Raw genomic sequence first — 22973 nt, 5'->3', positions numbered from 1 at the left:
CAATTAAGCATTAATTCCCTATTTCCTACTCTCTGGTAACCTATATTCTAGTTTCTGACACCATGAATTTGCTTGTTCTGTTTTTATATCAGTAAGATCATACAATATTTGTCTTTTTATGTCTGGCTTATTTCACTCGATAGTACATCTTTAGGGTTTGTTTATGTTGTTGCATTTATCAGAACTTCATTCCTTTCCATAGCTGTATAATATTCTATTGGGTGAATATACCATATTCTGTCCATCCATTCATCAGTTGATGGACACCTGGGTTGCTTCCATCTTTTGGCAATTGTGAATAATGCTGATATGAACATCAATGTGGAAATATCTAAGTCCCTGCTTTCAAAGCTTTTGAGTATATACCTAGCAGTGCAATTTCCTGGTCAATAGGAAGTCATCCAACAAATTTTGAAATGTTGCATTTTCATTTTCATTCAGTTTAAAGTACTTTCCAATTTCCCTTTTGAGTTTTTATTTGAGTCATGGGTTATTTTGATGGGAGTTATTTAGTTTCCAAATAGTTAGGGATTGTTCAGAAATATTTCCATTAATTTCACTGTGATCAAAGAACATTTTTTGTTTATCTAGACTTCTTTTAAATTATTTGAGATTGTTTAATAGCCCATAATATGATATATCTTGGTAAACTATCTATATGCACTTCTAAAAAATATGCATTCTGCTGTTGTTGAGTGGAGTGTCCCATAAATATCAGATGACTTTGTTCAAATATGAATAACTCTCACTGCAACTCTATTCCTGATATTCTTACTTTTACAAATAAAAATTCTATCTATGTTTATAATTTCTACAATAGTGACATCTGCTCTTTAAGCTACTATGTAAAATGATATATAGCTCCCTCTGGTGACTAAATTCAAACTTGTTTGTTTCTGAAAATTCAGAAGAACGTGTTTATCAAAAAATGAGATAAGTTATTTTAAAAACTGTCCCAACATGGAAGTATTACAAATTGTAAAACATCTTGTAGCATATGTAAGTAAGTATGAAAATTATTTTCATCATTACAGGAGTCTAACCACTTACATCATTTTTGTACTTTTTTTTCAATTCATATATAGTCTAGAACTTTTATATATAAACTGAAAGATGGGTCCCTTAGTCACAACTACAGTAAAGCTATCAATCATAGCCTTTACTCTATATCCCCCTAGGAGATACAAATTCTTTCACAAAACCAATGAATTATTCTACCCACGGTAATTGATACCTATATGTGCCAAATACAGAGCTTGGGGAAGAACATCCAGAGGTTAAAAGCATTGTCCTGGGACCAAGAAATTCAAATTCTAGTTGAAAGACAATTCTATAAACCTTTGATCAAAATAAAGTCCTATTAAATTCATCTCCCAGATACAGATATCAACCAAGATGGCAGCATAAGATGCTCCAGGGCATGGTTCCCCCAAAGAATGTTTGAACACCAAGCAAAAACTAGCAGAGCGATCTTCCTCAAAACTCTGGAAAATAGTTAAAGAGTTGCAGTGTTTAGTGTCAAATCAAGCTTTTAAAACAGTAGGAGACGCTAATCAAGTATGTAAAGAACTTGTACACAGAAAACTACAAAACATTGCTAAAATAAATTAAAGACCTACTTAAATGGAAGGACAGTCCATGTTCATGGATTGGAAGATTATCATTAAGATGTCAGTACTGCTCAAAGCAATTTATAGATTCAATTCGGTAGAAATTCCAATCAAAGTTCCAACAACCTTCTTTGCAGAACTGGAAAACCCAATCATCAAATTTATATGGAAGGCTAAGGAGCTGCAAATATCCAAGGTGATCCTGAAAAAGAAGAATGAAGTTGGAGGACTCATACTTCTCAATCTTAAAACTTATTGCAAAGCCACAGTAATCAAAAGAGCATGGTACTAGCACAAAGATAGACATACAGATCAATGGAATTGAATTGAGAGGTCACAAATCAATCCTCACATTTATTTCCAGTAGATCTTTGAAAAGTAGGCAAAGATCACTCAATTAGGAAAGAATAATCTCTTTAACAATTGTTGCCAGGGAAAATGGATCTCCATTTGCAAAAAAAAAAAAAAAGGAGGACCCCTACTTAACACCTTATACAAAAATCAACTCAAAACAGATCAAAGACTTATATATAAAAGCTAGAACTATCAAACTCCTAAAACAAAAGAAAACATAGGAAGCATCTGTAGGACCTTGTGTTAGGCAGTAGTTTCTCAGACTTTATACCCAAAGCACAAGCAACAAAAGGAAAAATAGATAAATGGGACCTCATCAAAATTAAAATCTTTGGTCCTCAAAGAATTTTGTCATGAAAGTAAAATGACAGCCTGCACAATGGGAGAAAATCTTTGGAAACCACATATCCAATAACAGTTCAACATCCGTAACATTTAAAGGAATCCTACAACTCAAAAACAAAATAAATTGCCCAATTAAAAATTGGGCAAAAGACATGAATAGATATTTCTCCAAAGAGTATATACAAATGGACAGAAAACACATGAAAAGATGTTCAACATCATTAGCAATCAAAACCACAATGAGATACCATTTCATACGCATTAGAACGGCTGCTATTAAAAAAAAAAAAAAGCAGAAAATAACATGTGTCGAAGAGGATGCAGAGAAGTTGGAACACTCAGTCATTGCTGGTGGCAGTGTAAAATGGTGCAGGCACTGTGGAATACAGTTTGGTAGTTTCTCAGGAAGCTAAGTATAGAACTACCATATGACCTGGCAATCCCACTTCTAGGTATATACCAAAAGAATTGAAAGCAAGAACTAGGACAGATAGTTGCACACTGATATTCATAGCAGCATTATTCAAAATTGCCAAAGGATGGAAGCAACCCAAGTGTCCATAAACTGATAAATGCGTAAATAAAATGTGGTATATACATATAATGGCATATTATTTGGTTGTAAAAAAGGAATGGAATCCTGATATATGTGATACCATGGAAGAACCTTGGAAACATCATGTTGAGTGAAATAAGCCAGACACAGAAAGGCAACTATTATATGACCTCACTGATTTGAAACAATTAGAATAAGCAAACTCATGGACTCAGAATCTGGAATATAGGTTACCAGGAGACAGGATAGGGGTAGGGAATGGGAAGTTAAGGTTGGCATGATGGAAATGTTTTTGTAATAGATGGTGGTGATTGTAGCACAACATTGTGAACATAATTAATATCACTGAAATATATATCTGAATATGATTAGAATGGGAACTGTTAGATTGTGTCTATGGTAACAGAATGATAATAATAATAAAACATGAAACTACACTGCCCAAACAGTGAAACCTTAAGTAAACCATGGACTTTAGTTAGTAGTACAATTGTAAAAATGCAGTATCATCAATTCTAACAAATGTTCCACACCTGTGCAAGATTTTGGTGATGGGATGGTATCTGGGAGTCCTGTTTTTATGCATGATTGTTCTGTAAACCCACTTCTTTAATTAAAAAAAAAAATGGTAGGAGAAGCTCATTGTACCCTTGCTTGTCCCCACCCCACCCTCTCATAGTATTGTGTGGAGTCAGCCTGTGCTCCCATTGTGGAGTCTTGCCATGTTCTGGAGGAAGCAGAGTAATCTCTGTGTAAATACTGGGGTGATTGAATGTTGATGCCAGTCTATCAGGTATAACCCTGAAAGTCTGAACCAGGACGCTCTTCTCTGGCCTTGCCAGAACTTGCTATGAAAGCAGAAGCAACTTGCGGATAGCAAAGCAGTGTAAGAATCAATTAGGTCAAGCAGCCTGAAAGGACTGCATGCTTTAAGAAATAGAACAGAGGACCTGGGAGTGGGGGAAGGTCTATTTCATAGGGAATAGAGGCATCATTCAAATTCCTGTAAACTGAGGAATTCTTAAAGCCAGGAACTAGCACAGGCTCAGGACAATAGGCAGGCTCAGATTAATCAGAGAGGAAACTGCATTTCACTTTTGCTTTGGGCTGATATTTTTGACAGGAGGGCTAAAATCTGAAGGAGATAACCAGCCAACACAGCCAATTTGCAAGGACTATGAAAAGCTTTTCACATTTGTTGGTTTTTGTTAGTTACAGGCGCAAGGAAACCTCTGTCATTTCACTGGCTGGATACAAAGGTAAGGAACACAGAGCTCAGGGACTAAATTCCAAAGTTAACATCTTAAAATATTAAAATATACAGTATACCAGAAAAGATGCAAAACAAACAAAAACCTGGAAATGATGGCCCATCCAGAAACCAACATAAAATTCAAAAATTATAAATGAAGACCACACTTTGGACATATTGGATAAGGACTTTAAAAAGTGATCCTCAGTATGGTCAAAGAGATAAAAACAAACATGCAGAAAGAACTAAAGGATATCAGCGAAATGGTGAATGAATAATATAGAATCTTAATAAAGAGATAGAAATTTTTTAAAATAACCAAACAACAATACTGGAGTTGAAGACCACAATAACTGAAATGAAAATATCCCTGGAGGGTTTCAACAGCAGATTGGACCTGACAAAAGAAAGAGTCAGTGAATACAAAGACAAGACAATTGAAATGATTTAGGCTGCTAAGTAGAAAGAAAAAAAGAATGAGAAGTGAACAGAGCCTAAGAGACTTGTGGGACACTGTATTAGGGTTCTCCAGGGAAACAGAACCGACAGGAGGTATCTGTAAATAGAATGAGATTTTATGCAGGTGTCTCACGCAACTGTGGGGATGCACCAGTCCAAATTCTGTAGGGCAGGCTGCAAGCTGACACTCTGATGAAAGTCTTCGATGAATACCCCAAGAGAGGCTGGCTAGCCAAAGTAGAGATGAAAGTTCTTCCTTCTGTCCACTGAAACTATCACTTCCCCCATAAAAACCTTCCACTGATTAGATTAAACATCTCTCACTGCAGAAGACACTCCTCTTGGCCACTGCAGATGTAATTAGCCACAGATGCCGTCAACGTACTGATAATTTAAGTCCACAAAATGTCCTCACAGCAACAGATAGGCCAGTGCTTGCTTGCTTGACCTGACAGCAGGACACTATCACCTGGCCAAGTTGACGCATGAACCTAACCATCAGAGGCACCATCAAGCATATCAATATATATGTTATGGGAGTTCCAGTAGGGAAAGAAAGAGAAGGGGCAAAAGGACTATTCCAAGAAATAATGGCAGAAAACTTCCCAAATTTAGCAAAAGACATTATTATGCACATTCAAGGAGCCCAATGAATCCCAAACAAGATTAATTTGAAGAGAATCATGCCCACCAGAAAGAGTGGTCAAACTGTTGAATATGAAGGACAAGAAGAGAGTTCTGAAGCTGTAAGCGAAAAGCAACAAGTTATGTTCAGGAATCCCAATAAGAGTTAATGCCAGTTTCTCATCAGAAACCATAAAGGCAGAAAGGCAGTGGGACAAAATGTTTAAAGTATTGGGGAAAAAAAAAGCAATTGCCAACCAAGAATTTCATATCTGGCAAGACTGGAAATTCACAAATCTGTGGAAATTAAACAACACACTCCTAAGCAGCCAGTGGGTCCAAGAAGAAATCACAAGGGAAATTAGGAAATATCTTGAGGAAAATGAAAACCAAAGCACAACATACCAAAACCTATAGAATGCAACCAAGTCAGTGCTGAGAGGGAATTTATAGCTCTAAATGCTTACATTACAAAAGAAGGAAGATCTCTATTCAGAGGCCTGACTTCATAGCTAAAGCATCTAGAGAAAGAAGAGTAAAATAAACCCAAAGTGAGAAGAAGGAAATAATAAAGACAAGAGCAGAAAAAAATGAAATAGAGATTAATGAGCAATAGAGAGACTAAATGAAAATGAAAGTTGGCTCTTTGAGAAGGTCAACAAAATGGACAAAACTTTAATGAGACTGAAAAAGAAAAAAAGAGAGAGGACTTAAATAACTAAAGCAGAAATGAAAGTGCACATTATTACCAACCACACAGAAATAAAAAGGATTTTAGGAGGATACTATGAACAACTGTACAACAAATGAAATGGACAAATTCCATGAAACAAAAATTACCTACACTGACTCAAGAAAAAAAATGGAAGATCTTAACAGAAAAATAACAAAAGAAAAGAGATTGAATCTGTAATCAAAAAATCTCAGGAAAGAAAAGCCCAGAATCAGATAGCTTCCCTGGTAAATTTTGTCAAACCTTCCAAGAAGAATTAACAGCAATCCTGCTCAAATTCTTCCCAAAAACTGAAGAGGAGGGAACATTTCTTAACTTGTTAGGCCTACATCACCCTATACCAAAGTCATATAAAGATACCTATTGAATGTCGGGTGCTGTATTAGGTATTTATGTTAAAAACATCTCTCTATAGAAATGAGAAGGATTATTGCTAGTATATATGGTTGCTGTTTTATAGATCAGATATATTCCTAAAAAGACATGTGTAAATAAAATGTTATAAATAGAATTATTTGAAATGTAAAAATAGATATATCATGAATATTTTTCTGTTAATCTATATATAAAATCAGAGGATGGATAACTTCTACCTTCATATCCAACTGTAAACTCCAAATGGTATATATATGATGTGTATAGCCTCCCAAATTAGATTGCAAGCTGAACTTTGAACCTTTCTCAGAACACTCTGAAAATTGCTTTAGGTATTGTAGGTGCTCAAAAATGATTAATTAGCTGATGTATCACATTGATTCAATCCGAAAGGTTAAGAGGCCTCTGCTAGGTTACATAACATATTTATTTTCTTTTTCTAGGTCCAGAGACCTAGGTCATATTCAAACAGAGAGTTTGCAAATGAAAGCAATGCTATGTTCCATTGAGATCCAAGATATATTCATGTTCCAAATCTGAAATGATCATTCCCATTAGATGCGTAAAGCTTAGATGTTAGTTTCCATCCCCAGAATCCTACATTCTAAGGTTTTATTCCTTTCCTTAATAGCCAAGAGTTGTGTTCAAATTAGTGAGGAACACTAATTTCCATGTTTATAATACATGGAAAATACCATGTATTACAGTTTTTCTCTGTCTTCGGTTTGGACAACATAAGAGAAAATAATGTATGTTCTTCATAAAGAATTTATATTTGACAGTTGACAGAAGAGGAATTTCTTTCAAGTGAGTTATTAAACTTTGAGGAACAGTGACAACATTGAGGTCAGTATAAACCTTCATCATTAGATTTACTACATTGTACAGCTGTCACTTTTATAGAAGTTTGAATTCCCCACAAGAATACGTACTGCTAGGCAAGGAAGGTCTATGCCTACTTTAGCTTTGCGTCCCCATTTCATAACACGCTGTTCAATAAATATTTGAGAAATAAATGAATGAAGTTTCAGCATAGCTCCAAAACTTTCTCTTCATGTGTGAGTCTACCTTAAGCCATGAAAAAAGTTCATGGTTATAACCAAGACTGCACTTGGTTTCTCTCCTTAATGCTCCCGTAACACCATATTCTTATATTTATTTATTCTTGTGTCTGTCTCTCACAGAAAAAGAGAAGTCTTAGAGATCAGTGACTATTTCTTTTTTACCTTAGTTTCTTTGTAGAGCCTAGCACAGTGCTTGCACAGTGGGCATTCAATGCATGTTTATAAGTAAGTGACTTACTGTCTGAATTAATGAATGGAGCAATTTTGGGCCAGCACTGAGGTCCTGTGAAGTTCTCATTTCATATGCTTCTACAGATAATAGGTGCTCATTTTCAGAATCTTCATGTTTATCTAGGAAATCTGGCCAGTAATTCCCGGGGATGAATTTGGCTAGAGGAAACAGTGATGGACAGTAGATCTTTGGTTGTCCCGTTCATCAAGTCCGTACTGAAGTTATGAAAGAAAATGAATTCTCAACCCTGTAATTAGATTGACAAAAATTTTAAGGTACACAGAGCAGAAGTTAATCTTGGAAATTTACTTCTAGTTCACTCCTCCAATATCAATAAGAAACAAAATTCTGAAGAATAAGGAGTCATCTGTTTTACGGGTGAAAACTAAACATGTCTCTATTTGTCTTCTATAAATGACTTTAAATATTTAAAGAGACAGTAAATGGACTACAGTCTTCAGTAGGAAGATAGCACATCACATCATTATGTGTTTATCCATATAAAATGAACTTTTAGGAGTGACCTTATGAAGTAGCAGCTCTTACTGCTGAATAAATTATTCTATACACATTTACTGTGCATTCAGATTTGGGCAAGTCACTAAAACTCTTACATTTTCAATTATCTTATCCGTAAAATAATTTGTGAAGAATTTGTGAGTATCAGGGATAATGAATGTGAAAAATCTAGTACAAGATCTGGTTCATATCTGATGCTTGATAACTAGTAGGTACTTCATCCTTATCATCATCATCATCATGAGCAATTATTATGAAAATTAACTTAAAGTTTGAAACATAATTTAGACTCAGGACACAAAATACTACAAATTATTCAAATTACTCATATTGTTTATAATACATGGAAAATACCATGGTCTTCCCTCATCTTCCTGTTCTTTAATAGAGGCAATTGATCTATTAAGTTGCTCACTTACATTTAACCAAATCAGAGGAAGACACACATAAATATATCTGTGCTTACTCTTGCTGGGCTCTTTAAAAATTTGTATTCTGTAATTCTATCCTAGGGACAGAGGGAAAAATACTGTTTTTAATGAGTTTTCCAATCTCATCATATTTTTGTTTTTGTATTATCAAAAGTTGGATGCATGGATTATGTGATTGTTCCAAATGTTTTGGAAGATATCATACAGGATTAAATAGTAAATACATTTTATTCAGGAAAAATTAATGAATTATATACCAAACAGATACTGTTCATACAAGGTAGTATTCAAAGAAATGAAAACTAAAATGTTTTATTTTGTAACTAATCAAAAGCATAGTCAAAATGGTTTCAGACAATTTTGACATGTTTCAAAATTTGTGTGTTCATATATTTTTATGACATTGAAAATTAATATACCCTTTTTGGAAAGCAATTTGGCCATAGATCAAAAGTCACAAAATGTAACTAAACAAATTCCATTTGAGGGATTTATAAGAAGTAATTTTTTTAAATGCAAAAGATATTTGGAGTTGTTCATTGGACATTTTCTATGTAGTGCAAGTGAAATAATAGTCATAGCAGCCAGCACTTATAAAGTATGTACCTTGTGTCAGCCACATTTAGGTGCTTTACCTAATCCTCAGAAAGGCCTTATTCTCATCTTACAGGTAAGGAAAATGAGGCACAAAGTGCTTGCTACAGAACATCAGGCATCGAATTCTAGATTTTGTACTCTTAACCATTATACTGTTTAGCCTAACAAATAGAAACTTACCAGCAGGCAAATACTCTCTAAATGATTATTTTAATTAGACAGAATATTAGGCAACCATTAAAATGAACTATTGTGAAGAGTATGAAGCAACATGGACTTTTAAAAAATATATGAAATCACAGAATAAATCAGTATGTTTGAAACATTATGGTTGCAACAGTAAAAAAAATGGCTTTTAGGATGGGCTTATGGAAGCCTTTCTTCCATCTCTCCCTCCCTCCCTCCTTCCCTCCTCCCTTCTTTCCCTGCTTCCTTCCTTCCCTGTGCCCTACCTCCTTCCCTTCTTCCTTCCTTTCTAGAAAAATTTGGGTAAGTTATCTGATTATCCCTGGATAAGTAGTTAACTGCATTAATTTATAATTTTAAATACATAAACTCACTGTATGGTTTATTGTGATAAATTAACATGGAAGAATTTTTAAAATAAGCCAGTTTCTTACCAGCATCTATAAATGAAAAATAAAGATAAGAGATAAAGTACCAAAAATATGTCAGTTTCTATTTTGTTTCATCTTGTATCAAAAAACAAACTAGTGGTTGCCTGGTTTTGCTTTTTGAACTTTCTATGTAATTAATTTTAGCATATTTTCATTTTTAAAATATCTTTGCCACCATTCATAGATTCAAGTTCTAACACTAAAGAAATTTTAGTATGAAATTCTCCTGCAGGTGTCACTGAATCATCTTGGGGATTAAAATATTGGCCTGCTACCAAAGAGGGTGCATGCCTCTCTGGACTAATATTCTCTGATCTGTACCAATTGGCCAAATTTCATTTCTGTCAAACCATCCACATTATCTTTTATCTTCCAAGTAGCAAAATTTAATTATTGCTTGGATTATATCCCAAATACAAGTTTATTTTTCTAGAGGATTTGCAATAGAAAATGAAGAAATCCTACTGTCAGAGTTTTGCAAACAGTGTCAAACTGCAGCCATAAAGCATAAATAATCTGTCCTGTATTGCTGCTGGGCCAGCTTGATGCTAATGAACTTCTTTTATAGGGCCTTAATCTGCTGCATTTCCTGTGACTCAGTCAAGCCTCCCACTCTCTTGAAAAGAATCATGGACCATTTTGAAACAGTGTGCATTATGCACTCTTTATGCTTTGATTGCATCAGAGGTAGTTATATTTAGTCACTAAAATGCAAACTTTTTCCCAGAGATCTAGCCACAACCCTTGCTTTCACCAAGATAAGGCACTGCTCTCCACCAATAATAGCAGGCACTCTTCTGAGCACTTTCCATCCATTAACTCATTTAATCCTCACAATAATTCTAGGAGGTAGATATGATTATTACTCCCATTTTTCAGAAGAGCAAACTGAGGCACAGAAGGCTGAATATCTCACTCAAGTTCACACAGAGAAGTCAGGATTCTAACCCAGGCTATCTGGCACCAGAACCCCCAGACGATCGTCTCAATTCCTCTTTGTCATCTCCTGCCCATTATATCACCTCCTGGTACTTTACATATAATCCATACTCCAGCCAAACTGGACCATCTGCAGTTCTCCAAACATTCCTATCCTTTCACTTACAAGTAGATTCCCTTCCTGTGCACTCTCTTTGTCACCCGCACTTGCCACACTGACTGTCCGGTTTCTTTATGAGGAATATATCACTGTCAGCCTTTAAGCCAAGGCAGTATATAGATCTTTGGAGAAATTTTGTGGGAGGTAGTGTATGTATTGAAGGACATTCAGATGGAAGAGTTGCTTCTCTTTAACTTAGTGTCATCTTGCTCAATTTGTAAAAGTAGATTCGGGGAAAGAATACTAAAGAGAAATATGATGTAAAGATAAGTAAGATAAGAGGTCTTTTGCTGTGCTGAGAATTCACTCTTCAGTTGCTGAATAACAGGAAGGCACAGGGAACTATGGGAGGACTGGGGTGGTAGGGAATCACTAGAGAAATTTGAGGTGGGCTCTGTATTTAAATAACCAGTATGTTCTACCAGTATATCCTTGCTAAAGATTCTCACTTGGTAGCATCTTGATTTGGTTGTCTGAATGAATGGGATCCTAAAACCTCATAATATTCTTTTCTTATTCTCCTCCTTCTCCTCTTTATCACAATGGAAATATTCTTTTGGTTTAGTAATAATCCACTCATATTTTTGTCTCAAAAGAGTGGGGAAATATGTATTCTTCCCTGTCTTGCTTTCCTGAGCAGAATACATTGTTGGGCTCTTTGACTAATTCATCTTGGAACCTATATGTACAGGTATCAAGTTCACAATACATATCAAATTCTGTATTCACTGGTTTTATTTTAATCTCCTTCAGAATTAAATTTTCTTTTACTTTCTGTGTTGGAAATATGCTGCTTTAATCTTCTGTTGATAGATGACATATCTGATATCATCTGTCAGTGCTGGAATGTTAAGGACTGAAATCCAGATTCAGAGAATGAATAACTCAGCTATACTGGTTATATATTGGATCCCTATTCTGTTTAGTTGTACACCAGGTCTCATATACTTTTACCTGTTTAACTACTTCCCTCCTTTAGACATCTCACTCTTCTTGAATCATCTACATTGTCCTCTTCATAATTTCTAGTGACATTGAACTAGGTTGTTGTTTTCCGATATTAAAACAAATAATCAAATGTAAAATCCCCATTACCCTCCACATTTGAACATCACAATAAAACATCTCAAAAGAGTTTTCATACTGCAACCCAGTAGCTTTTCTTATGGAAGACAAGTGTATAAGTAATAGCTTATACAGTGTGACCGTGTGATTGTAGAAAACCTTGTCGTTCATTCCATTTATCCAGTGTATGGACAGATGAGTAGAAAATGGGGACAAAAAAGCAAATGAATAATAGGGGGGATGAGGGAGATGGGTTGTTTTGCATGTTCTTTTTCACTTTTATTTTTATTCTTGTTTATTTTTTCAGTAATGATAATGTTCAAAAATTGAATGTGGTGATGAATGCACAACTATATGATGATACTGTGAACAACTGATTGTACACTTTGGATGATTCTATGGTATGTGACTATATCTCAATAAAATTGCAAGAAAAAAAATACTCAGTAGCAGGATGCCACTCCAAAATCTGTGATGCAGGAGATGTTGCCTATGGTGTAAGACCACAGTTTGGTTTGTATAGTGATCACTTTCCCTGTAGCCTTGAAGCCATGTGAGGACAGAGACCGCGGTTCTTTTGTTTTTTGTCGGCTTTTGTATCAGCTTTTGACTCAGTGAAGAGCACAGAGAGGAGCTCCACAGGTGGTACCATGTCTCTATTGCTTCAGTTCCCACTTTTAATAGTTTCCCTGCCCAGAATGCAAGGTCCTCCTATAGCCTTCCAGTTTCCTTCAAAACTACTGCATGCTCTCACAATCCCTGGAGACCCCCCACGGTACATGGGTGACAGCTGTGTCTTCCAGAAAATGCCAGAGCTTCAGGCAAGGTCCCTAAGATGCACATTTGGTTGTGGTGCATATTTAGTGAATAGATCTAATGAAACATTCCCAAAACTGAGTCAACCTGTATGTATTTGATGTGTAATAAATATAGCTGCAAAGAATTATCATTATTCAATAAAAGTTATTTGAAGAAAAAATAAGAGTTTTCAATATCCACAGTGTCGATTTCCTCCTCTCTCATTCATTCATTAACTTACTCCAAACTGGTTTCTGTTTCCTACAGTTCTCTTACAAATCACATATATGCTATCTAATTCCATGGCCATTCCTCATTCCTCATATTACTCAACCCCTCAGAAGCACTGAACATAGTTTCTGTTGAACTCTCTTCTCTCAGTTTACCTGACATGATGATCTTCAGGTTTGGTTTTACTTCACTGGCTTCCCCTTCTCAGTCTCCTTTGCTGGCATTTCCTCCTCTTTTAACCTTTAAATAAATATTGGTATAATTCAGGCAGATCTCTGTCCTTATTATTCTTATTTTCTCTCACCTAAATTTTCTCTTTGGCTTAATATCAAATGTATATTAGATTGAGCCATTTGGAATTGATATTTTTGTAATTGAAAATCAGGCAAACTGTAGCAATTTTATTATTTGAGCTACAACCATACCTTGTTTTATTGTGCTTCACTTTATTGTGCTTCACAGATACTGCATTTTTTTACAAATTGAAGGTTTGTGGCAACCCAGTGTTGAGCAAGTCTTTCAGCGCCATTTTTTCAGCAGCATGTGCTCACTTCATGTCTCTATGTCACATTTGGGTAATTCTAATATTTGGTATTGCTAATATTTCCAACTTTTTCATTATTATTATATCTGTTACAGTTATAGGTGATCTTTGATCTTTGGTGTTACTCTTGTATTTGTTTTGGGGCGCCATAAACTGCACCCTTATAAAATGGTAAACTCAATCAGTAAATGTTGTGTGCTGACTGCTCCACCAACTGACCATTTCCCTATCTTTCTCCCTCTTCTCTGGCCTCCCCATTTCCAGAGACACAACAATATTGAAATTAGGCTTATTAATCATCCAACAATGACCTACCTCTAAGTATTCAAGAGAAAGGAAGATTGGCTCATCTCTCATTTTAAATAAAATCTAGAAATGATGAAGCTTAGAAAGGGAGACATGTCAAAAGCTGAGGTAGGCTTTATGCTGGGCCTCTTGTGCCAGTCAGCCAAGGTGTGACTGAAAGGAAAAGTTCTTGAAGAAAATTAAAAGTGCTACTCCAGTGAAGGCAGAGGTTGGTTCATGAGGTTTAATGAAAGATGCTTTATCCATGACATAAAGTTCAAGCCAAAGCAGCCAGTGCTAATGTGGAAGCTGCAGCAAGTTATTGAGAAGATCTAGCTAAGATAATTGATGAGGGTGGCTACACTAAACAACAGATGTTCACTGTAGATGAAACAGCCTTCTATTGGAAGAAAATGCCATCTAAGACTTGCATAGCTAGAGAAGAGAAGTCAATACCTGGCTTCAAAGCTTCAAAGGACAGGCTGACTCTCTTGTTAGGGGCTAATGCAGCTGGTGACTTGAAGTTGAAGCCAATGCTCATTTACCATTCCAAAAATCCTAGAACCCTTGAGAACTGAACTAAACATACTCTGCCTGTGCTCTGTAAATGGAACAATAGCACATCTGTTTACAGCATGATTTATTGAATACTTTAAGCCCACAATTGAGACTTACTGTTCAAGAAAAAAAGATTCTTTCAAAATATTAGTGCTCATTGCAATACACCTGTTCACCCAAGAGCTCTGATGGAGGTGTACAATGAGATGAATATTGTTTTCATTCCTGCTAATGCAAGATTCATTCCACAGCCCATGGATCCAGGAGGAGATTCAACTTTCAAGTCTTATTATGTAAGAAATACATTTGTAAAGCTATAGGTGCCATAGATCATGATTCCTCAGATGGATCTGGGCAAAGCAAATTGAAAATCTTCTGGAAAGCATTCACCATTCTACATGTCATTAAGAACATTCATGATTCATGGAAGAAGTCAAAATATTGACATTAACAGGAATTTGGAAGAAGTTGACTCCAACCATCATGGATGACTTTGAGGAATTCAAAATTTCAGTGGAGGTAGTAACTGCATATATAGTGCAAACAGCAAGAGAACTAGAATTCAAAGTGAAGTCTGAAGATGTGGCTGAATTGCTGCAATCTCATGATAAAACTTGAATGGATGAGGAGTTGCTTCTTAGGGATGAGCACAGGAAGTGGTTTCTTGAGATGGAATCTACTCCTGGTGAAGATGCTGTGAACATTTTGAAATGACAACAAAGAATTTAGAATATTACATCACCTTAGTTGATAAAGCACTGACAGGGTTTGAGAGGATTGACTACAATTTTGACAGCAGTTCTGCTGTGGGTAAAATGCCGTTGAACAGCATCGCCTGCTACAGGGAAATCTTTCATGAAAGAAAGAGTCAATAGATGCAGCAAACTTTATTGTTGTCTCATTTTAAGAAATTGCCACAGCCACCCCAGCCTTCAGCAACCACTATGCTGATCAGTTAGCTGCTGTCAACATCGAGGCAAGACCCTCCACCAGCCAAAAATTTGACTTGCTGAAGGCTCAGATGATGATTAGCAATTTTTAGCAATAAAGTGTTTTTTAATTAAGGTATGTGCATTTTTAAACATAATATTATTGCATACTTAATAGACTCCAATATACTGCAAACATAGCCTTTATATGCACTGAGAAACCAAAAAATTCATGTTACTCAATTTATTGAGGTATTTGCTTTATTTTAGTGGTCTGAAAAATAGCCTGCAATATTTCCAAGGAATGCCTGTGATATTTCCAACCTGAATCTGAGCTCCATATCCAGCTGTCTGCATGACTTCTCCATTTGGGTTTCTAAAAAGTATCTCACACATAAAACATGTCCAAAATGGAATTTTTGTATTTCCCTCTTGCTCAATCCCAAATTCTATGTCAGTAAATGCCACTACATAAGAGTCATCTTTGATGACTCTTCACCAAGTCCTTTCCCTTCTCCCACCAATTTATATGATGGTTTTTTAGCTCCACTGTAAGCTACTTAAGACCTTACATCTTGACTATATACTGAAGTCATACCCTGTTTTTTCTGCTTCCACTCTTGTCCTCCTACTATCCAGTCTCCACATAGCATTATGAATGATGATTTGAAAATATATATTCAGACCCTCTTACAAGACAAGCAAACAAACAAACAAAATAACAACAACAAAAATACTTCTTAAAAGGCTTCCTAATCCATTTAGACTAACCCAATATCCTTACTGTGATCTATACCAGGGGTTAGAAAACTACAGCTTACAGGCCACATTGAGCCCCTATCTATTTTTGTAAATAGTTTTTTGGAACACAGCCATCTCATTCATTAACATTTTGTCTATGGCTGCTGTTGTGCTATGACGCATGGTTGCGTATTTGTAATGGAGACTCTGTGGCCTACAAAACCTATACTATTTACTCTCCAGGTCTTTACAGAAGAAATTTGCTGATTTCTGTTTCATATGGTTCTGTACCATCAGCTCCTCCCTAGCTCTGAATTCACCTTTAGCCACTCTGCCCTTAGCTCACTTAAGTCTCTTCCCCCAAATGTCTTATATTCCTGTTACAGGACCAGGGCCAGTGCTTTATATGCCATGAATTTCTGTGTATTTCTTCTTCTCTCTATAAGGAATGTTCTTTCCCTGCATCTTTGATTGACTGGTTCTTTCTTATTATCCTGGACTTACCTCTATGGAGAGAGGTATTCCTGGACATCCTCTCTAAAGCTGCCCTGAATTACTCTCTTTCTGTCACACTTTTTTATTTCCTTCATAGCACTTATCACAGTCAGTAATTATTTTTAGTTTTTGTTAACCTTTTCATCTTCTTCCCCACTAAAAGCTCCAGGAAGCAGGAACCTCTTTTGTCTTATTCATTGCTCTCTCCCCATCAACTAGTACAGTGCTGTATACATTGCAGGTACCCAATAAATACTTGTAAATGAATGATTGCTATCACTATTTTTGGTTCCCAGAGGTGACTTTCCCACAAAGTTTCCTACTAGGCACTCTCTTATGAGGGCCTGAGGCTATCACTACTTCTACCACTGCATATTCCTAGGTTGTCAAGACATGAAAGTAGCATTTTTGTCCTCTAGACAACTCTGAGCAGCAGAAGCAATATTTTAAGAGAGGAGACTGTCACTCACTACATTTTATTATTACATTCTCTTTCCCATCATCACTACCTTAACCCAGTGCATTTGCTGTGTGGTGTCATGAGGTCAACAAAAATGGTGGCTTAGAGCCTATAGCAGTATTACCTGGATGGGAAGGAAGAAACAGACAACAACAATAACAAAAATACCACAGCAACAACAAGGACAACAAAACTGGAGTTCAGGGTTACCAAGACATCCAGGATTAGTGAAACCAGGATACTGGAGAAAAGTGCATTACAAAGCAATGAGCCCAATACTCTTTACACAATTTCTCCTCAGAGTATTTTTTGATTCCTAGGTGGTTTGATTCATTCCTAAGCTGAGCTTGATTCCTAACTAGGCTTTAAAGCAAGAGTGATAAAGAAAGTTAAGGAGGGATATTGTGAAATGATAAATAGGTCAATTCAATGGGATGATATAACAATCTTAAATTTATTTTTCCCTAATAATATACAAAAACTGACAAAAGTCCAAGGAGAAAAAGATTGTGTATTCAAAATTGCGTGGCTGGATATTTTAACACCCTTCCCTCAGAATCTCATAAAGCAAACAGAAAAAAATATAAGTAGAATTAAAAATAAGAGTTTGGAACCTTGTAATTATCACTCTTTACATAATTAACATATATAACATTCTGTACTCAACAATGCAGTATACACATTTTTTCAAGTACTTGTGAAGCATTTATGCTTGGCCATAAAGCAAGTCTCAACAAATCTCAAAGAATTAAAATCATAAAGAATATGTCCTCTAATCACAGTGGAATCAAGCTAGAAATTAATAGCATAATGGCAACTAAAATATTTCCAATGATGGAACATTAGACAATGTAGTCCTAAATAATCCATAGTGTCAATTAAGAAACTACATGGAAATTAGAAAATAATTTAAGCTGCATAATAATGGAAAATCACATCTTAAACCTTCTGGGATGCAGTGAAAGCTGTAGATAGAGGGAAATTCATAGCTTTTAATGAATTTGAACTTAAAGCTTTTAATGAAGCTTTTACTAGAAGAGTAAAAAGGCTGAAAACCAACAATCCAATCTTCCAAAGATTGAAAAATAACAACACATTAAACCCAGGTAGATGGGAGCAAATAATTAAGATAAAATTAGAAATCAATGAAATAGTTAACAAATGTAGCTAAACATTTGTAATTTTAAAAGCCTAATAAAATTGATAAATGCATAGAAAAACTGATTAAGATAGAAAGGCACAGTATCAAGAATGGAAAGAACATCACAACAGACCCTACAAACATTAAATAGGCTAACAATGTGATCTAAGTAACATTAAGCTAATGAATTTAAAAGTTTAGAAAAAAGGAAAAATTTCTTGAAAAGTTAACTTAGTAAATCTAATACAAGAAGAAGTGTAAAATCTTAATAGTGCTATAGCTATTAAATAAATTGAATCAATAATAATAATTTTACAAAACTCTCCACAAAGAAAATTCAAGGCCAAATTACCTCACTTAAGAATTCTTCCATACATTTAAGGAATACTAGTCTTACATAAACTCTCCCAAACAATAGTTTCCAAGTCTTTCTATAAGGTCGGCATAACCTTAATAGCAACATCTGACAAATGTACTACAAGAGAGAAAGATTATAGACCAAATGCTCTCATTGACTTAGATGAAAAAAAAATGCCAAACAATATATTTTTAGCAAATCAAAAACAGCAATTTAGAAAAAAATATTATACCTCATGATTAGTGTTTTTTCTAGAATGCATTGTTGACTTATAAACTCATAAAGCTTTCAGATGGCAATAAAGGACAATGTATTCATTACTTAGAGTAAGGAAGAATTTTTAAAACAATACAACACTTACTAAAAATAAAAAGATTGATAAATTGGTAAACTGAGTTTCTGAAAATAAGAACTTTTGTTCATCAGAAGACACTACAGAGTTTTAAAAATCATGCTATATAGTGAGAGAATTTATTTAAAACATGTACAAAACATGTGTGTTTACTAATAATTGATTAGTATCTTAAATATAAAGATAACTCCTCCAAATCCAAAGAAAAGACAGACAATTCAGTAGAAAAATTTTAAATGCCAATAGAACATATGGAAATGTTCTCAACCTTGTATAATGATTCAGGCAATGTAAATTAAAAATTGCATACTTTCCAGATTGGCAAAAATTAAAAAGGTTTGCAACATCAAAATGTCAGAGATATAGAAGAAAAGGTACCTTCATATATATCCTATGAGAGGATAAATTGGTATAACCACCTTGGAACGTATTTTGGCACTATTTTTATAAAAGGTAAATCCATAAATATATGACCAGCAATTCCATTCCTAAGTATAAACCATAGAGAAACTTGAGCAAATGTGATCAGAATATATATGTATAAGAATTTTCAAGCAGCACTGGTTCATATTATCTAAAGAATGGAACAATCCAAATGTGCCGCAACATTAGAATAGGTGAATAAAATGTTGATGTATTTATATAAAGGTATATAATGCAATAATATAAATAAAACAATTATAGCTTTATAAAATGACGTAAATGAATACCACTAACATAAGATTCAGCTATAAAAGCAATATACCAAAGAATACTTAAAGTATGAATCCATTTACATGAAATTATAAAACAAGTAAAAATAAGCTTAGTAAGCTATGTTGCAAAAAGATGCATTAAAAAGAAGGTAAGACTATGGGGAAACGCAGGGGAGGGATTATCATAAAAGTCTAGATAGTGGTTATCTTTGGCAGAGCAACGGTGAAATAATAAATGAACAGATAGAGTTTCTGGAGTTCTGATAGTATTTTTATTTCTTGATGATTACATGGATGCTTGCTTTATAATTTTTACTTAAGTTGTGTGTTTATGTTTTCTTTATATTTCACACTAAAACCACTGGAAAAAGAATAAGAAACAATGATGAAATGATGTCAGAGTATATTGTGGGGGTTAGGAATTAAATCAGCAATATGGGCATAGTTTCTGATTTCTGAGAATTGAAACAGCTGACCCAGTCATTTTAAATTAATATACCTGCTGTCAATTTGCTGTCAATTTCCTAAGCTTAAATGGATGCTTGGAAGTTTTTATATGACTATCATTTACTGAATATCATCAAGGAGCTTCTTAGTTTTGCTAAAGTGATTATTCTGGAGGAGGCGGGGCAAGATGGCAGACTGGTGAGCTGTATGTTTTAGTTACTCCTCCAGGAAAGTAGGTAAAAAGCCAGGAACTGCGTGGACTGGACACCACAGAGCAATCTGTCTTTGGGCATACTTCATACAACACTCATGAAAACGTGGAACTGCTGAGATCAGCGAAATCTGTAAGTTTTTGCGGCCAGGGGACCCGCGCCCCTCCCTGCCAGGCTCAGTCCCGGGGGAGGAGGGGCTGTCAGCTCCAGGAAGGAGAAGGGAGAATTGCAGTGGCTGCTCTCATCGGAAACTCATTCTACTGATTCAAACTCCAACCATAGATAGACTGAGGCCAGACACCAGAGACTCTGAGAGCAGCCAGCCCAGCAGAGAGGAGACGGGCATAGAAGGAAAACAACACGAGAAGCTCCAAAGTAAAAGCAGAGGATTTTTGGAGTTCTGGTGAACACAGAAAGGGGAAGGGCAGAGATCAGGCCTTGAGGCGCATATGCAAATCCCGAAGCAAGGCTGATCTCTCTGCCCAGGGCACCTTTCCTTAATGGCCCTGGTTGCTTTGTCTATTAGCATTTCAATAACCCATTAGATCTCTGAGGAGGGCCGTTTTTTTTTTTTTTTTTTTTTTTTTTTTTTTTTTTTTTTTTTTTTTAAATCCTTTTTGCTTTTTCTAAAACAATTACTCTAAGAAGCTCAATACAGAAAGCTTCAAAGAATTGAAATTTGGGCACGTCAAGTCAAGAGCAGAAATAAGAGAGCTCTGAGACAAAAGGCAATAATCCAGTGGCTGAGAAAATTCACTAAACAACACAACTTCCCAAGAAAAGGGGGGTGTCCGCTCACAGCCACCATCCTGGTGGACAGGAAACACTCCTGCCCATCGCCAGCCCCATAGCCCAGAGCTGCCCCACACAACCCAGTGTGACGGAAGTGCTTCAAATAACAGGCACACACCACAAAACTGGGCGTGGACATTAGCCTTCCCTGCAACCTCAGCTGAATGTCCCAGAGCTGGGAAGGGGGAGCAGTGTGAATTAACAGAGCCCCATTCAGCCATCATTTGAGCAGACTGGGAGCCTCCCAACACAGCCCAGCAGCCCAGAACTGCCCTGGGGGGACGGCACTCACCTGTGACATAGCACAGTCATCCCTCAACAGAGGACCCGGGGTGCACAGCCTGGAAGAGGGGCCCACTTGCAAGTCTCAGGAGCCATACGCCAATACCAAAGACTTGTGGGTCAGTGGCAGAGACAAACTGTGGCAGGACTGAACTGAAGGATTAGACTATTGCAGTAGCTTTAAAACTCTAGGATCATCAGGGAGATTTGATTGTTAGGGCCACCCCCCCTCCCCGACTGCCCAGAAACACGCCCCACATACAGGGCAGGCAACACCAACTACACACGCAAGCTTGGGACACCAATTGGGCCCCACAAGACTCACTCCCCCACTCACCAGAAAGGCTAAGCAGGGGAGATCTGGCTTGTGGAGAACAGGTGGCTCGTGGACGCCACCTGCTGGTTAGTTAGAGAAAGTGTACTCCACGAAGCTGTAGATCTGATAAATTAGAGATAAGGACTTCAACTGGTCTACAAACCCTAAAAGAATCCTATCAAGGACAGCAAATGCCACGAGGCCAAAAACAACAGAAAATTATAAAGCATATGAAAAAACCAGACGATATGGATAACCCAAGCCCAAGCACCCAAATCAAAAGACCAGAAGAGACACACCTAGAGCAGCTACTCAAAGAACTAAAGATGAACAATGAGACCCTAGTACGGGATATGAAGGAAATCAAGAAGACCCTAGAAGAGCATAAAGAAGACATTGCAAGACTAAATAAAAAAATGGATGATCTTATGGAAATTAAAGAAACTGTTGACCAAATTAAAAAGATTCTGGACACTCATAGTACAAGACTAGAGGAAGTTGAACAACGAATCAGTGACCTGGAAGATGACAGAATGGAAAATGAAAGCATAAAAGAAAGAATGGGGAAAAAAATTGAAAAACTCGAAATGGACCTCAGGAATATGATAGATAATATGAAACGTCCGAATATAAGACTCATTGGTGTCCCAGAAGGGGAAGAAAAGGGTAAAGGTCTAGGAAGAATATTCAAAGAAATTGTTGGGGAAAACTTCCCAAATCTTCTAAACAACATAAATACACAAATCATAAATGCTCAGCGAACTCCAAATAGAATAAATCCAAAAAAACCCACTCCGAGACATATACTGATCACACTGTCAAACATAGAAGAGAAGGAGCAAGTTCTGAAAGCAGCAAGAGAAAAGCAATTCACCACATACAAAGGAAACAGCATAAGACTAAGTAGTGACTACTCAGCAGCCACCATGGAGGCGAGAAGGCAATGGCACGATATATTTAAAATTCTGAGAGAGAGGAATTTCCAGCCAAGAATACTTTATCCAGCAAAGCTCTCCTTCAAATTTGAGGGAGAGCTTAAATTTTTCACAGACAAAGAAATGCTGAGAGAATTTGCTAACAAGAGACCTGCCCTACTGGAGATACTAAAGGGAGCCCTACAGACAGAGAAACAAAGACAGGACAGAGAGACTTGGAGAAAGGTTCAGTACTAAAGAGATTCGGTATGGGTACAATAAAGGATATTAATAGAGAGAGGGAAAAATATGGCAAACATAATCCAAAGGATAAGATGGCCGATTCAAGAAATGCCTTCACGGTTTTAACGTTGAATGTAAATGGATTAAACTCCCCAATTAAAAGATATAGATTCGCAGAATGGATCAAAAAAAATGAACCATCAATATGTTGCATACAAGAGACTCATCTTAGACACAGGGACACAAAG

This window comes from Choloepus didactylus, chromosome 14 (genome assembly GCF_015220235.1).
Source record: "Choloepus didactylus isolate mChoDid1 chromosome 14, mChoDid1.pri, whole genome shotgun sequence".
NCBI lineage: Eukaryota > Metazoa > Chordata > Mammalia > Pilosa > Megalonychidae > Choloepus > Choloepus didactylus.
Note: the sequence above shows the minus strand (reverse complement) of the source record.